This window comes from Cavia porcellus, unplaced genomic scaffold (assembly GCF_034190915.1).
Source record: "Cavia porcellus strain 051 isolate PalLab524CR breed Dunkin Hartley unplaced genomic scaffold, mCavPor4.1 scaffold_14, whole genome shotgun sequence".
Taxonomy (NCBI): domain Eukaryota; kingdom Metazoa; phylum Chordata; class Mammalia; order Rodentia; family Caviidae; genus Cavia; species Cavia porcellus.
The window spans coordinates 22067467-22082831 of record NW_026947497.1 but is presented as its reverse complement, the minus strand read 5'-3'; positions in this window follow the sequence as shown (position 1 = coordinate 22082831).

The following is a 15365-nucleotide window of genomic DNA, read 5'->3' as shown; positions in this document are numbered from 1 at the left end:
TGCTGTTTTATAGCATCCCCTTGATGCTACTTTAACATTGAAGAAAATCCATGTTTTCTAAATGAGATTTTGAAATTCATAATAAAAAAATTCAACACAAAAAGCAGAACATCTTACTTGTTGGGGGGAGGAGGACTTAAATTTAAAACCTAAAAAGGTATCTTTCAAACCCAATATTTTGAACAATTAATATGAGGTAATAATCATAGTAAGTTTTCTTTCAAAAAGTTTCTTTCTAACTTAATTGCTGACTATATATTGACAGATGACATTATTACAATAATAGCCAGGTTGTCCTGAGCCTCATAATTCACAAATATGATGAAACAGGCTAAGCATGATTCTACTATTTTGAATGTTCAAATCAGATATCATCCATTAGCACACCTTGTGTTTAACACAGAATTAAGTCATAAGGACAAATAAAAATTAATTTTGTTCTGGGTCATTTCAAAATAATAACTAACAACATATATTAATTTATATAACTGGAATTATGGCCACTAATCACTTTTACCTTTGATTTTCTGAGAATTACAGATTCTAAATCCTTATAATTACACAAGTGATAGCTTCTCCTACTTGTAACAAAGGGCAAAAGTGATTAAAAGAGATGACAGCAACTTATTTCCTACTTCAATATTTGGAACTACTGAAAAGGGTCAAGATGATAGCAATAGAGTTAAATATATTTATTTAATATAGCATGATTAATTAGAATCCTTATAATTAATTTCTGATAAAATTGTGGTTCACAACATATATCATGTACTGCAATTTTCTACAAGTTTCTGTTTCTTGATTATACTTAATATATTCCAAATTATAGTATAAAATACATAAAAATAATTTCTCAAGTATGCATATGGTTTTTAGCAGACATATATTTCTAGTAAACTGTAAAATATTTCTAATCCTAGTTAGGTTGACTATTACAAGCAAAGAAACTAAGTTATCTTGAAGGCAATTAACTTAGGTTCACTCAGCTGAAGTTATTCACTATGTACTATTATGAATAGAAATTAAAGAGTTTTGTTATGCCAAATTACTTCCATGTGTGAGAAACACATGAATACATACACACAAAAAAAGAAAAAATGAAAATTAAATGGGTCGACATGGAACAAAAGCAGAAGATGTTGTCAAAGTTCTCTAATTTAGTGTGTAGAGAATAAGTCTTGCTTTTATATGACTAGGTAGATCATGAGAAACTAACTTTGCTCAGCATAAAGGAATTTGCATCAGACTATGAAAAAGCAGAATGAAAATTAAAATCTTGCTAAAAGTTATAATGCTAAACAAAATTTTTTCCTGAATCCTGAAAATTCTCAGCTGAGGGTAAATAATACCCATCTCCACAGTTAATTAGCATAAACTGAATAGAAGCTTTATGTCATTATGAATACTTCCTGATTATACAGAATATACTATATAATAGCTATTCCACATCAAATGGCTTTTTCAATCAACAGGCAGACCACACAGTGAACATTTATAAGAGATGACCTTTCTTTATTTGTATATTCCTTTAGATTTAAAAAGTTGACCTACATAATGTTCCTATATTATTTTTCATTGACAAAACAGAAAGTCTCAATATGAAAGGAGGAAACATTGTTGTTTACAATGACATATTTGTGTTTTGACAATTGGCTATTTTTCTAAACCTGTAAATAGAGCTAAATCCTGCATCAGCTTGATTTTTATTACCCAAATTTGCAACGGAAGCAGCAAGGTAGACTTTAGGTAAGGCATCCTTTTAACTCAGCAAGATTGGAGGAGTGTTTCAGAAAAATCTCTAAGGTTAACAGATTTCAAATCAGCTGTTCAGTGGGTTTGGCCATGGTAACCCTGGGCTTTAGTGTCAGATAATTGGTGAAGGATTAGAAAACTGAATTCAGAGATGGAGTTTGAGTTCCAAGTTTCTGATTTCTATATGCCCAGTGAGTCTACAAATTATTGAATTTCTCTATATTTCTATAATCATGCCTAAGAATATATTTTACATGGTGGAGAGACAGACAGAGAGAGATCGAGAGAGAGAGATCGAGAGAGGGAGAGAGAGAGAGAGAGAGAGAGAGAGAGAGAGAGAGAGAGAGAGAGAGAGAAAACCAAGATTTCTTACCATACATAAAGTATGGATATCTTTTGATTAAGAAATACTGGACTAGGCATAAGCTTTTATGTTTATACATTAAGATAAGGTTCTGTTTAGCACATATAAATTATTCCTTTAAATGCTATTATGTAAAACAGAGCACCACTATTCTATGTCCCACCTTTGTGCCTTTTCCCAGGCTTTTCTCTCCACCTAAACTTGCCACTGAGTTTTCATATCTATCCACAGAGGCCCTTTTCTTAATGCACAGTGCCTGTTTAAATATCTCAAGTTTAGCTGGATGCATTCCTCCTCTTTTGCATGCAGAAACTATTCAACGTATCTACTACCCTGTATCAGAATAATTTTATTACCCACAAATCACCTTGTGTCAGTCATTTGCCTCTCTGCATTTTAAATGCCAGTATCGCTTGCACTGTGTTTGAAGTTGGAATGTACAATATGCAGCAGTATGTCTGTTACAAAGGACACATGTGCTCAATGAGTAGTACGAATAGTTTTATGCCTTTAGTTTTAAAAATAAATGAAGACAATCAAAAATAGATATTAATTCTAATAGAGTTTTGTTTGTTTTGACTCTATGTAATGGACTTGTAAGCACTGCATACAGATTATAATAGTAAAAATCTATTCTGAACATATTTCTTATAAACCACAATTGATGGTGTTTGAATCCTCTGAGAAAAAAATGGTAATGTTGAAAATGAATCAAGAAGTTATTTAATATCTACTAGAGGGCACAGCATTTTTAAATTTACCATGTAGTGTAAGTACTCTAATTCATATGATTTATTTTCACAGTAGAAAAAAAAGGTAGTCACTCTGATCTCTCTGTTATTTAAAAATTTCATCCTCATAGTCTGGTCAAGACTCTTACCTATGTGATATAAATCATGCCTTAAAAGGTCTTTCATTATAAAAGGCATCTGCATATTTAAGCATTGATGCAGGAAAGAAAGAAACATAGTATCTTCAGGCTATCAGATGTTGGTAAATGTCAAATATTCAAATAAGGCATCATTAACAGAATAATATCATAGATAAAAGCAGGATACAACTTTTCACTTATTTTGCAGCCTTAAGTCTTTGACATTTTAGAAGATTAAGAAATCCTCAAATATTTCCAAGTATTTAAAATGTAATGTGCATGAGAAAGGAACTTCTTTGTACAGTATTATCTACTTCTGACTTAATAATTTTCTTTCTCTGAACTGACTGGCTTGCAAAACCTGTACATTTAGTAACCTAGTTGAGAAATAGTTTGTTCTGCATAAATGATAAAAATTGCATTTTTCCAATGCATTTATGGAAGTTTATGTTATTTTCTAATGTGAACTGACCACTTTACTAATTTGACAGTCCTTTAATTTCTACCTACTTGAAAAATCTCAAGATCAGTTTAATATTTTATGTAACTCTATATATGCTAGTTTGGTTTTCATAGCTATATCATCAATATAATCAAAGTCAGTTTACTCAAAATATTTTAAATATATCCTAATTAGATAGGATATTAGCAGTGAATATTATCAGTAATTCTAGAGGACATTCAAAAGAAATTTTTCAACAATTTTGTTTTGGTGAAATGTCTCCAATAAAAAATAGAGATCTTCACAGACATAAATCACCAAGTAAGATAAAAAGTTACTTATGCTTCCATCTTGATTGTCAAGAAAGGGAAAAAGAAAGAAAATACTATATCCTTAAAGTTAGATCTAAATGAAATAAGTCAAATTTTTGTTGTATCATCTATGAGAATACACTAAAAAATTAGAATTGTAAAGGAAATCACCACTTAATATTTTAAAAAGGGAATCAATTAATTTCTATCAAGAAAGTACCAGAGCTGTGTGAATGACAAAATTCAGATTTCATAGGATCAATAATTAAAAGAAAATTATTATGGACACAACTATATGGGAGAAATGAGTACTATCTTGCTGGAGAGAACACAGAAGAATAGGGCATATGAGAAGGGAAGGACAAAATTAGCTAAGACTGCAAGGAAAAGAAAAGAATGGGGAACTGGCATGAATCTTGACAGACTCCTTGGAATTGCATGTGCACACTCTTGCATCCTGAGTAAGCCGTGCTCTCTGGTTCTAATTGTCAGCACTCTGATAGTATATGTTCAATTTAGCCTCTGATTTAATCATAACTCACCCATTTATCCAGGAAAAAATTAATGAGCTCTAACTCTGGGTCAGACACTGAAGACAAGCAAATGAAGAAACATTGAGAACAGACACTTCAATAAGCTAAGAAAAACATTGAAAGAAAAATATAAGAGCATTAGAAGAAAAATATAAAAGGTGCCTAACCCAATTTCCTAGGCTAGGGAAAGCTTCCCAGAAATTGTTAGAGCTAAACTAGTGCTTAAATTTACAAAGAAAAATAAGAAATATAAGATAACCAGCTACAGGAGCCAGAGAGAGAAATCAGAATGCTGTTTCTTAAAGTTAAAAAACAGAAAAAGTCAACCTTCATGAAATCTAAGACTGATCATGGAGTGAAGGGTCTTATCAATAGTTTTAGCTTAAACTAGTAAAAATAGCTAGTTATTTTCTTGGGCTGTTTTGTGTGTTATGACAATATAATTGAGACTGGATAACTCATTTATTTACTTACAATTCTGCATGCTGGGAAGTGCAATATCAAGGTGTCAACATCTTTTAAGAGCCTACCTGCTACATCATAATATGACAAAAAGTATCAAAGTATTGAGAGAGAGAGAGTGGGGGCCAAACTCCTACTTTTATAAGCAACTCCATCTTGCAATGACTCCTGCCATGACAGTTTAATCCACTCACAAGGGCAGAGCCCCTGCCCAAATACCTCCTATTAAGCCTCACTTCCCAACACTGATAGACTGGAGATCAAGTTTCCAACACTGGAAACTTAGCGGACATATTCAAACCCACAGCAACCATTAATAGTTCGTTTTATCATTTAAAGTAATGTGATGACATATTTTATGTAAGGAATCTCTATGGTATATATATTGCTGTGTAACAAATTACCATAACCTGAATGATTTAAAACAATGCATAATATTTATCTCGCAGTTCTGTGGCTCAGAAGGCCTGGCTTAGCAGAGTCCACTGCTTAGAGTCTCACAAGTCTTTAAAGTGTCTGCTGAGACTGAGTTCTCATTGCAGGCTCAGCTGGGGAAAGAATCCCTTACAATCTTCCTGTTGATTGTTGGTAAAATTAATTTCTTTATGTTTGTAGGATACATAGCAGTTTGCGTCTTCAAAACCAGCAATAGAGTGTGTAAGTCTGAAAGACGGTCATATAATGAAATAATTACCAAAGTAAAATCATATTTGTCCTACTAGATTTGTTAGAGATATGTCAGGGCTCACCACACTTCCTGGGATGGGATTAAACAGGTCTGAACACCAAGAAGTAAGAATCACGGGACTACCTCAGAATTCTACTGATCAGACAGACATTCATTCAGTTATAAGGGGAAAATAGAGAAGAAGTATAGTTGATACTGACCCATATTAAGAACCAGAACTGAAAAAGCTTGTTAAATTCCAGAACTTTCAGCATATAGAATATGTCAAATACAGAAATTAAATTTGGAAATTATGAGAAAAGCAAGATGATTCCCAAAATACAAATCTGGAAACTGCCTGAATGCTGATTATTTGAATATAAAACCCAGAGAAGAAACAGGATTTCAGAGTCTTTCTGATGAGCTCAGCTTGACACTGTGAATCTGAATTTTAAGCATGTTAAATGTGACATAACAATAAGGTATCCAAGATATAAAGTCTGTAGTAATCAATGGCGAAAAGCAAGGACTACTAGGCCAAATACACTAATTAGATGGCTAATTCTTTATTAAATATCCATGAGTGACAAACAATGGAAACTTTGGAGCTCTTTGTCTGTTTGCACCCAGAGAAGGAAGCAAAACTATGACACAGAGGATAAGATAAACATCCAGAAATAGAAACCAAATAACTGGACATTAAGTGTAGAAACACTTAGCAATGCCTTAGGAAAAAGATTGGGAGATCTAATCAGAGCTACTTTTCAATTATCTTACTGATTTCTTTTATTTCAAAATGTCAGTAAAAGTACATTTTAAAATCAGCCTTATTTTAATGTGCCTTTATGTAGAAAATAGCAAAAACACATTGTTTTCCATAGATGAAGAGAGTAAAATACATAATCTCTAAAGTCAAAGGTAGCATTGGGATGTGGTAGCAAAGAGGTTATAAAAACATGAATTGAACAGAACATATGCTACAAAAGACAGTTTTAAAAAATAGTATCTGTTATAAAAGATAATTTTATAGTCCCTGGCCTTCACACACTGTAATGAATAGGAATTGGATCTGTTTTCTTTGGATATCAAGAGAAAGGGTATCTTGGAAAAGTAGAGGACTGAACAGAAGCAATAAGCAAACATTTGCACCTGTGCAATGACTGACAATTGCAAAAAAAACTGCCCCCTAGCCAGTGATGATTGTGGAGTACCATGATATAAAATATTTTGTTATCAAAATTTTAGAGCAAAAAAATGCTCTAAAAATCAACTTGGAGCTGGGTGCAATAGCTCATGCCTCTATTCCCAGTGAGAATGAGGCGGGAAGATCTCCATGGTTTCAAGGCCAGCCTGAGCTACAAACATAGTGACTTCCAGGCCAGCCTGAACTACACAGAAAGATGCTGTCCCAAAAAAGAAACTATATCAATTTCATAAACAGTAATCTGCCTACCCACCCTGGGATAGTGGTGAACTACTTTGCACTTATTCATTTAACTCGATCTTTGGCTTTTACCATTTTCAACTTCCTTCTACTTTTCAGTGGTCACATCAGATCTAGAAATGCATCCAATATCTTCTCAAGAGATGCCAGATGAGTGCTGGGAGTGTACTTGAACCCTACATTGCAAAACCAATGAAGAAATTTAAGAAGGCAGTGGCTTATAATGCATTTCTTACTCCTATTATGATCATAATCAAAGGAAGTCTGCATTAATAATGTGCTCTAATCCCCCAGGAATAGCTGAAAATAGAAAAACGAGTTAGGAAAGCTACATTTTATTAATCTGGCAACTGACTTGCGTACTTTTTTATTAAATACATTAAATAGCTCAAAAGTTTCCAAATGAAGCAGCCAAGTAGAGCAGGAGTTGGTCCTATGCGTTCTTAGCTTTCAAGTAAATAACGAGAGAGAAATGGAATCGATGTGGCATTTTTCTTTTTTTTTTCTTTTTTTTTTTTTTTTTTTTTTTTGATGTGGCATTTTTCTAGTCTTAGTCAAATCCCAGTGACTGTGCTCACCTAAAAGGAAGCCACATGGGACAGGTTTGAGATGATTAAATCTTAGACAATATATGGTCTCATTTTTTTGCCATCACAAATCTTTGACAGTCTCAAATAACGCAAGTATAACTGTAAGACTCAGTTGTGATATTGACCTCTCAATCAAAAGTATAAAACTAAACAGACGTATACTGAGTTTTAAAGTAGAGGAAAGAGAAATGACAGGCTAGTGCCAAAGAAATGGGCTTCTAGTTCACTCAAAAGTGTACACAGCTACATGTATAATGGCTGAAGAATCTATCCCCTTTCCCAACTTCCCTGTAGCAGATGCTCAATATCTACCAAATTAGTTGAATTTTGTTTTAAAAGAAAAAGACTATCATGAGTCCTACTATGTCCTCCAAATATCCTATAGTGAAGCTTTCAGTGCCCCAGAATGTGACCATACTTGGAAAAATGTATCCTGAGGAGGTCACTTAAATGAAGTTGGCAGTGTGGAACCTAAAAACAGGGAAACCTCAAGCACAGATGGAAGTATGAAAACACACCAAGAAGAATCCCCTTCTCACACCACAAAGAAGGCTCTCAGAAGAAACCAATCCTGACTACACTGTGCTCTTGGTCTTCTAGTCTTTAGAATTATGAAAAAATGAATTTCTATTGTGTGAACTATCCAGGATGTAGCGCCTATTATGTCAGCTTTTACAAACTCATATAAAAACTAAATTGAGGTAGTGACTGTGATCAAAGCAAGGCAAATAGCTTTGTAGATAACAGAAAACCAACCAACAAACTGGAGGCATATACTACAGGCAGAAGCGTGCAGCAGCACCAGGAGTTCAGCTGGCTGGGGGTAAAGTGGTCCAAAGAACATGGACATAAAGGTTGGACTGCACTCACTGCTTAAATTACAAAAGACTTCTATCAGTTGCTATGAGACTATGTTTTGTTTTTATTGTTTTGTTTTAAGAACAAGTGGCATGCCAAAAGAGGAAGGTCACAAACAAAGCTCTTCCCCTAGGACATGAGCCAGGCCACTTGTACCTATGTAACAAAATCTGTGATAGCTCCCAGATCACTAGGACAGAGATCCACTGCAACCGTACTGTGATGCGGCCCTGGATGTGACAGTTTAAGAACTGCAGGGTAGAAGCAAGCAGAAACAAAGTCACAAGCAATCAAAATCCAAACAATAAACAAGAACACACTCAATCTATATGACAAGCCTGCCAGTCAAAATTTGAAAACATATGAAACCTGACATTAAGGTATCTTTCATTAACAGAAAGAAAGAATGCAGTCAAAAGATTCATGATGTACCTATAACAATAAAATATTTGATGGTTTAAATATATATGCACATGTATGCCTATACGATATTCACTGAAGAAAATGAATTTCAAATATGTACAATAAAAATGAAAAGTAGAAATCAAAGAAGATAATTGTATTAAAAGAATGAAATAAAATTTTGTCAAAGAAAAGGTATTCTTTAAAGTAAAAGAAATCATTTAAAATGATAAACTTTAGTTGGGAAATCACCCATTTTCATTTGCTCTTCCTGCATAACCACTTACCACAAATTAGGGAGCTGAAAATGACACACATTTATTATCATCACAATTTCTACAGCCTGGAATCTATGTAAGGCTTACCTAGAACTGAAGCCAGCAGGTAGGATATTGCCTGCACTGCATCTCCTCTGAATTTCAAAGTTGTCTTCCCAGTGTATGTGGTTGGTAGCAGAATTTATTTTCTTGCAGTTGTAGAACTGAAGCTGGTAGATGTTAGAGGTCACTGATGGTTCCTGCCAGAAGGCCCACCGTGCCATGCCGTCTTCCCCATCAGCAGATAAGAGCATAGTAACTTCTTCAAAATATGAAGGTGACCATAGAGCTGCTTACTCCAGACTTCCAAAATAGACAGCTTTGTGTAAGACAACATTGCAAAAGGAGTGATGTCCCATCACCTTGACCTTATCCACTTCTTAAAAGCAAATCATGTGTTCAGCCCACACTGAAAGGAAATAGATTATTCATGAGCGCAACTCTTTGGGGCTGATTCACTGCATGTTGATATAAAAAGGTAGTTAATCAGAAAATATTACTACAGAATATGAATGCTTTTTTCTGATAGAAAAAAAAGACAATTTTAAAGACACATTTAGGGGCTGGGGATTTAGCTCAGCGGCATAAGCACCTGCCTTGCAAGCAGGCAGTCGTGAGTTCGATCCCTGGTACCAATAAAAAAGAAAAAGACAATAAATAAATAAATAAAGACAGATTTAGATGTAAGAAAAAAAAGTATCTTCAATATAACATGAATAAAAGTCAGAATAAAGCAATAAAAATGGAAGAGATCTGATTTTAAGAATGAAATGGTAGCAAATTTGAGGATTAAAGCAAGGTACCATAACAAAAATCAGTCCTTGGAGAATGTTAGGATGAAAAAGAATCATAAATACTAGGAAATGAGAAATTGCCATAGACTGACAATATCCACTCCTCCTCGGTAACATAAAATTTATATAAACATTAAGCTATAATTCTCAGTGAATCAGGACAGGGGGATTACCAACCCAGAATTCAATGAGCAGTTAAATCATTCTTCAGGATTATGAGAAAAGGAATTTTAAAGACACTCAAACACCCTACAGTACACACTAAAAAATGAAACAATAAACTTTAAACAAATAAAGTGAATAGATAGAATACATAAAATTTAGGTTTATATGTTGTATAATATAATTAGCATTGACAAAAATTCAATCAATGTTAACCCAAAGTGAAACACTGTATCTTTTTTTCATCTGTACTGGTGAAGTGCTGGCTTCCTTGATAAACACTCTCCCCCCTCCCTGTTGCTGTTTCACGTCCTTTCCTTCCCTTCCACTCACCATTCCTCTTTTCAACTCCTGCCAGACTTGCTGCTCCTTGTAGGACACAAAGCAAGGGTCCCTTGAGCGGTCTAGAACAGGAGAGGCAGGCTATCTGGCTTCCTGTGCGCTGAGACTTGCCATGTATATTTAGACCTAGAGTCTGAAAGCAAATCCAGTCCCAGTTACCAACATGGGCTACCCATGGAAGCACACTTCAGAAAGTCAAGACTAAGAGCAAGCACACTGGGAAATTCCTGGCCACAGCAGGATCAGCTTCCAGACTATCACACTAAGCTAATTGCTAATGTTCTGTAAATTTAACCCAAGCACAACAGGCTTCCTTTACATATTTTTCCTAATCGCACATGCTAATGAATTTTTGCTTAATTCTGTTTTCATTTCCTCCTCAAACATTAGCTAAAATGTAGTATCTCATAAAAACCTGTGTATGCGTTTGTTTGTTTTTGAGACTGGGATTCGCTATGTAGTTTAGACTGGTCTTGAGTTCACTATTAGCCCAGTCTGATTTGAAACTCATGTGATCCTCCTGTCTCAGCCTCCTGAGTACTATTACAGGTGGGAACCACCACACTTGCCTGATGAACTGATTCAATCCATGCTATACTGGCTTTATTGATCCAGCATCTTCCTCAAGGGAACTAAGGTTAATTTATTTGCTACATTGTCGATGTCCGCTCCCGGCCGGCAGGAAGGACACACGACAAAGTCTGGTAGTGGACAACCTTTTCTTTTTATTTTCCTTCTCCGTACAGCCTGCCCTGGGTTCTCCCAGCTGAAGCCTCCTCTGGTCCGCTCCCCGCGGCTCCTTTTGTGCTTCAGTCTGCCCCAAAGCCTCTACCGGTCCGCTCTCCGCGGCTCCTTTTGGGCTTTTACTTCTGGGCTTCTACCTGGCTTCTTCTTCCGCCCAGGGGTGGCACCGGTATATATACGGGTACAGTGTCCAATCATGTTAAAGTAAGCAAGGCAAGCTGATTGGCTAACATCATCAGTTGCCAGGCAGACTATATTGTTGAGCGGGTTGTTTACGCGGTAAGCAGGAAACTAACATATTCGATGGGAGGGGTAATCTACCCCAGGCTCCGCTCTTCACCACAGGCCGCACGTCCGCCGCGCAAGGCGAGCTATCACAGACGCGGCTCCCAACACTACATCCCAACACACAGATTAGAACACAGATTATTAAGTAAATATTGAAATCTTTTGCCCCAATTTGAATTTGTTAATAACCAGAATTCATTAGCTTCAAATCTAAATCACTGGTCTTCTGAATTAATGTTTTCATGTATTAGGAAGGTGAAGAATATATATTTAGATGACACATTTATTTTGTATCTAATTTTAATAACATTAGTTAACTTATTTTCAAAATAAATTCTGAAATGAAAAAAATTGTATAATTGTAATGAGTTGTACATAGTAAGTGAAAGATAGACACTCAACTACAATGACAAATTTATTGCTAGCCAGAGAAAATGAACAAATGTCTGAGAAATTAAACCTTGATATCATCTCTGAAGCTCTTTAGAAGGCTGGTTTGCAAGTCATAGATGCCACGAGTACTCTAAAAATATTAATGTTAGAGAAAATCACAATCTTTCCCATCTTTTCAGTTATCTTCAATCTTTAACATTGCTCATAAATTATCTTACAATTTATTTAAAGTTTTTAAATAGTTTAAAATATTTAAATAGTGGACTTAGTCTCAAAATATAACATCTATGGTTGGAATAGGACATCAAAAGTATTATACAAATTAATGTACACATGACACATATAGTAGAAGCCAAACTAGACAAATAGACTATTAACAAACAAAAATATGTCATTAATTTATTCTGTTTGTTCAGAAAACTCCCCACCGGAAACATTCCATGCAGTCTTCATATGGCCAAGTGCGAATGTCATGTGGAAAAGAAAATGAAAACTTGAGATGCACTTTTTTGCTCAAAAATTTGGTTGAATAGTGCAATTATTAAAGCATGGTAGCTTTGGCAAAGAATAAAAAATAACAGCTCTTTTCAGTTTCTTTACATGCATTTTTCTTTTCAGAATAAGCAACCTTTGGAATGTAATTCATTTATCCCAAACAAAGGGGGGAGGAAATTCCAACAGGACTTCAAGTACAAAATTTCAGAATATTCATACTTACATGCCATGTAAAACATTTATGCTTTAGTGAAACCAGCTCTGGTGAACTAGACTATTTCATAAAGATATTGTAAATGCCATTGGCTTCACCTTTGAAGATATCCCCATCAAAAATGCATGAAGTGATATGTATGTAAGACGACAAATGGAATTCAAAGCGTGGTTTAACCTTTCTTGGCTCTCAGTAGTGCAGATCTCAATCTTAAAACTAGAACACTGTGATTTAATTTCACATGCTGAGAAATCTCGCCGCATGCACATATAAGGAAAGCAAACTGGACTTCATTACTGAGCACGCTGCTTCCCTGACTTGTAGTGGTTTTTTGACATGTTCCATTTTCTCCATTTCTTATGTGGCTTTAAAAGTGAGGATGGACACACACCTGCATCTAATTTGAGCAACACAAACATATGGCTTAACTGGCAGAAGGTAAAAGAAACTGGAATGCAGCAAAAGGTTTTACTTAGTAATGCCAGTTGCCTCTTTTTACTGTCTCCTTTTGAAACAGAAGAATACTTAAGGTAACAGGACATGGCAGAGGTGATTTCTTTTTGGGAGGAGGGGGGCTCATATAACCTGAAAATAACAATGATAATAAATTATATTTGCTTAACTAACATTCAGTCTTAGAAATCTTTAAACACTAAATGACTTAGATTTTAAATAGTCTTACACTGCATTATATGCCAGCTCTTATAATAGGTGAACTAATGCAAAATAAATTAAATTTTTTATCATGGGACATACACATATACACAATTCCATAGACACGGATTCCAGAACTTTTGAACTCTAGCCCTCATAAGAATATAAAGAAGCTTATAATTCTTTCATCTAGTGCTTTCATCCGAATATACTATGACAACGCCATATAAATCTTCCAATCATATGTGCTACCCATAAGCTTGTTAGATATTTTTTTGTTAAAAATCCTTTCTACTTCTTGAGTACCTTATCATATCTCTGCTTTAGAAGTCAGCCTGTAATTGATAAAAATTGAAGATTCTTAAGAAAATGTTTTGCATATGTTAACAAAAAAATAGAAAAGGCTTCTAGTTTATCTCTAATGATAAAAATTGATATTTTGAAAGTATATGTAGGTAAAAAAGAGGATAATCACAGTACTTTTGTAAACTGTGATATTATGCTGTAATTATCTACTTATGATCCGAGTTCACATTAAATTTAATTCAATATGATTTTGGAGCATCGACCTCTGGATCTCTCATATTGAACATTAGCCAATGTTAGCTTCTCAGAGACATTTGAGAAACTGATATGCAATAAATCACAGCCTTGTAAGCAAATGAAAAGATTCTGTAATGGTTTTACTTTAGAACCTCTTAAAGTTCTGGTACCTGAAGTCTTCCATGGTCTGGCCATGTAACTGGTATGTCTGTGATAATATCATTCTGAAGTAAAACTGTGAAACAAAGTTGCCTTTGAATTTTTTCTCTATCTCACTAACTTTTTAAATCATTCTAGTAAAAGGTAACAAGTTGTAATCTATTTATAGTAGTAACATGAAAATTACTGTCTTGTGGGAACTAAGAATGTTGACTAGGTGTAGCAGCATAGGATATGGAGATAATGAAATCCATTGTTAACACCTTCGGTGAAGACATAGTGGAAGCAGCCTACCTTGAGATAGATCAGTCCTGTCCCGCCATGTATCCCCTCCGAGTCACAGTCCCTCAGATGTGTCCCTCACTTTTGAAGAAAAGTATTTCACAGTGTCACTGTATAAACTACTTAAGAGAGTACTTAAGAGCATTTAGGACTTTTTCTGCTCTCTCTCTGTCTCTCTCTCTCTGTCTCTCTCTCTCTGTCTCTCTCTCTCTCTCTCTCTCTCTCTCTCTCTCTCTCTCTCTCTCTGACTACCCTTCCCATTCTCAATTGATTCTTCAAACCAATCATCCTGAAAAGAATTTGTGAAGTCCACAAATACATCATTGTAAGTACACACTATAAATTTTATATTGATTCTCCTCCAAAGAGCTATGTGTTGGAAGCTCTGTCCCTAGCATAGTGCTAATAGAGAGCTGGCAGAACCTTTAAGAAGTGGGCTTTTGAAGGGGGAAGTTAGGACACTGGAGTGTGTCCTTGAAGGAGATATTGCAACCCAGCCCTTCCTCTCTCTTTTGTGTCTAGCCATGAGCTGAAAACTTCTTCCACGATGAACTTCTCCCATGACGTACTTGATTGCCATAGGTGCAAAAACAATGGTTAGCTATAATGGTAACTATAGATTGAAACCTAGAAAACTGTGAGCCAAAATAACCTTTCTACTTTAAAAGATGATTATATAAAGTGTTCTGTTACAGTACTAGAATACTAATACAGTGTCTCATAGATTGGTAATAACTATTAGTTATGTCTTCCAATAACTTTCCCATATAATCATGAAAGCAAGACACACACACACACACACACACACACACAATATTTAAAAACCATTAATAATACCATTAAAGCTCAGTAGCTGTGATAAGAAAATATGACTATCAGAATGAGGAAGAATTCTGAATAAACTAGATGTTTGCTAGAAATTCTAAGAGTGAGTTGGCTAGACATTTGAGATCTTGGTTGTTCAATCTCATCTGGCCACAACCTCGAGTTCCTTCTCTCCTACATTAGTATCACTTTTTTCCTGTCCTCTAGAAAATTCCTTCCTGATTTTCATAAACCTGACTTTCTTCTCCTTGTTTCTTTATTAAAAACCGACGTTGCCCGTTGTTTAGGTCCATGTAAACTTCCCTGCCTTGCTCTCAAGTCTCTCTAAGATATCTTCTGTGCAACCTCCTCCCCAGTCAATGGGTGTGTGTAATACTGAACCTATCTCTGTGTCTCCCTTTAGAGAAATGTCTGCTCATTAACACTGCTCTTTTGGACTTCTTTTCTGATGCTTCTA